Genomic DNA, 3,716 nt, shown 5'->3' with positions numbered 1-3,716 from the left:
CTACACCACACACATTTTTGTACATACACCCACAGTCTCGTCTGGATGCTATGAAGACTCTCTTTGCTTATATAAAAATGACCTTCTTTCAAGCCATCCTAACTTCAAGAAGACTTCCCTCTCCAGAGAAATCCTGAGTCACTTTTCCTTGGCAGCACTCATTGCCCGTAGCAATAATTTGATGCAGAATATGCTTTCCTGGCTTTTGTTTATCTTTTTATGTCTCGTGCCTCCTCGAGAAGACCAAGCCACATTAGCATAAGGACCTGTCTTTTAAAAATCCTTATTGCTTTAGATGGTGGCTCAAAGCATGTAGCAGTCCCTCAATAAATTGTTGCTCGTTATGATGCTAGGAGAAGCCAAATAATACATCTGATTTCTTTGGGTGGGGAGAAGACAAGGAAACTTCATATATATCTTGATATTCAAAATTACTTATCTTGCCCATAACATTCATCACAGCATATGCTAGACTGTCGACATTTCATTTACCTATGTCCTGTCCTCCCCAAATATGTACAGAATATTAATTGTTAAGAATGTATATCCAGTGTCTTTTTTGTTTTACTTGATTTTTATATACTGGTGGAATAGCTGTGCCAAAATTGTATTTGAATTTTGTCATTGAAAGTGTAACATGTTTTCCTGTTCATGGCCACAGCATCTCTCCTTGAAAATAATGGGAGACCTGGGGGACCTAATTTATTTGTATTATTATTATTTGTTTCCCTTATCATACTCCTGTTTAATTAACAGGCTACTTGATAAAATAAATTTATTCCTAAAAAGTTGGCAGTAAAGCTGATTTATATTAATTAGTCATATTTTCTTGTTGATATAAATTACCAAATTGGAGATGCTCTCCTTTGGGAAGTATTTTGGGTCTAAGCCTAAAAAACCTTGCTAGAAAATGCAATAAAACATTAAAATCCCATATTCTTAAATTTGTGATGAAATAATGCTTAAAGCTATTCTTGATGTCCAGTAGAAAAAAAGAAATGATTTTTAAAAGCATAATTTCAGTCTCAGAACAAGTAGAATATTAAAAGTCTCTGTTTTGCTTTGGAACAGTTTCTTACTGATACGATTTTGTATTGGCAAACCAAAACATGTATAGCCATTTAGAAATGAGTAATTTACTAGAAATAGCATTGTCCTGTGAAAAAATGCTCAGGAGTGCAAGCTGTTTCTTTAAACTAGAGGTTTAGCCTTGGGAAAATAACCTCATCCCACTGGACCTTAGTTTCCTCATCTATAAACTAAGAGAATTAGGCTAGACTAGTGGTTTCTAAACTTTTCTCTGTGAGTATCCTTAGACCCCTCAGATTGGGGGGTGAGATTAGAAAATGTGGAGTGGGCTTTTGTTTGAACAGTGAGTCCTGGAGCTAAAAATTTTATTAAATGTTCGAAAAAAGTCTTTGGATTATATAATCTCCAGGATTCCTTCCAAATCTAAAATGACAACTTTTATTTTTTGTTTTGTAAATAGTGTCTTTACTGTGAAGGATCGGCTGCTAAGCAAACAACTGTTCTGGACCGCCCCCGCCCCCTCCTTTTTAAATCATAATTTTCCTTCCCTCTTCTACCAGGTTCTAGCTTTGTAGGGTCTGGAGGATTAGGAAGACCCAAATTCTAACCAACTCTGTTGAGCACAGTAATTAGGGACCACCATGTTCTGACAGAAATGCTTCAAATGCATATTCAGGTAACATGACAATAGTTTTCTCAAAGTTTTTGTTATTTTGTTTCTTAGCCTTTAAACATTTTCGTCGTTCTGAAAAGCTGAAACCCTTCCACTTTTGGTTTTGCTGATCTAAAGTAGTATTTTCAGACTCGTGCTCTGGGAATCCTCTGGACTCTCCCGTTAGGTAGTGTCCAATGGGCTTTTCATTAGCTCCTCGTCCATGGTCGATGCCCCTTCGGCACACCAATAGTGCCTGTGTGACTTCTTTTCCTTGCTAACTAATCAGTGACAGCTTCCTAATCAGAGCCCACTGTGTTATTTTTAGTGACTTCTGCATGTCATTCTTCTCTCTCTTAACTAATCTTTCCCAAGAAATTTCTAAGTCCTCCATGGCGCAGGGGAATGGCTCCACCTGGCACGCTGGCAATCTGTGCATGTCTCTCCACAGGCCTTGTGGTTGTCTCAGAATGTGGGAGGCTTGCGAGAAGATGTTATAGGGCCAACTCTCACTCATTACTGTACCCCAGCACCTAGAACAGTGCCTGGCAGACAGTAGGTACTCATTCATTGAATGAATGGATGGATGGATGGATGGTGAATAAGTGATCTGTCCTTGGTTCTTATCGTCTATGAAGACAGCTTATAATTTATTTACATAAAACATTATTTAACTGTATTATACAAGCACAACATGTTCTTATAAAAGAATCAGAAAATGGAGTTAAGCAAAAAGACTAGAATATCTATAATGCTTTCAATCATATAGAACCTCTATGACATATTAGTGTGTATTCTAGTCTTTTCTCACTGTATAGCTATACTTATATATATTTTTTAAATGGGATCCTACTATACACTTGGTTTTCTAGCCTACCTTTTAATCATTTAACATATGGTGAAAATTTTTCAATGTCAGTAAATCTACATCTCCATCATTTTTTAATGGCTGTGTAATAATCTATTGTATAGATCTACTACAATTTATTTAATCCTCTTTCTGGACAATTACAATACCATATATATTGGTCTCAAACTGATATAAAGGTGTTGGCAGATTTAAATAGTAAGAGATCTAGGACAAGCATGCTAGAACAGCTGTCTTCAATTATTTAAAGAATAGAGATGACACGTATTCATGTAGTTCTGGAAAATAGGACTTGAATTAGTGGTTGAATATTAAATGGAGGTAAACTTCAACTTGGTAGAAATAATTGTGTAATATTTCTTAAAAATGGAAAAGGATATTTTACTGAAGTAGTGAACTCTGTTTAGAAGATCTCAAAGGAAGGTCTTTGTTTCTGAAAGAATTCCTGCCTTGGGAATTTGAAGAGTCAGGAGTGCTCCTCTCATGCTGGTTTTATGTGGCTAAATGCTGTTCTTTCAAGCCTCCTCCTGTCTCTAGTCTAAGGCAGGTAAACTAAGTCTCCAAAATTTATCTTCTTGTGTGTAGCCTGGGAGCTAAGAGTGAGAAAGGAAGAAAATAAAGGTTAAGTGTTTAGAAGAGTTTTTCTTTTTCTTAGGACTCTTTTATCTCCCATTTGTCTCACTTTCCTTTTTCCTCTTCATTTTATCCTTTCTTTAATTTCCTTCCTTCCCTCTTTGAGTTCACTTTTGATTCTAAAGTCAAGCTGCAGGATTGGTGGGTTTGGCTGTGATTTAAGGGTGCGGGGCACGGACCCAAGCAGCACCAGCGCAGGGATGGGTGGTGAGGGTGTCAGGGCAGATGAGCAGCAGAGTACATCCAGGGCCCCTCTCTTGCCCTGCCTCTCCCCGACCAGACTTGGACATGGCCCCGAAATTGCCAGAGTGCTTGCTAGATTCCCTGTTAGAGGCTCCCGATTGCCAATGCCCTTCTTCCTCTCTGAATCGTGCTCCTCCCTGCTTCTGCTAAGTAGACCTCAAAAGACATTTCTTGTCTCCATTTCTGGGTCTCTATGATCTCTCAGCAAACTTCTCACTAGGAAAAAACAGACAACGAGGAGAATAACTCCCCTTAGCGCTGGTTGCTTGTGGTGTGCCTAGCTAGGCATTA

Source organism: Pteropus alecto, unplaced genomic scaffold (assembly GCF_000325575.1).
Source record: "Pteropus alecto unplaced genomic scaffold, ASM32557v1 scaffold3, whole genome shotgun sequence".
Classification (NCBI taxonomy): domain Eukaryota; kingdom Metazoa; phylum Chordata; class Mammalia; order Chiroptera; family Pteropodidae; genus Pteropus; species Pteropus alecto.
This window is presented reverse-complemented; position numbering follows the sequence as displayed.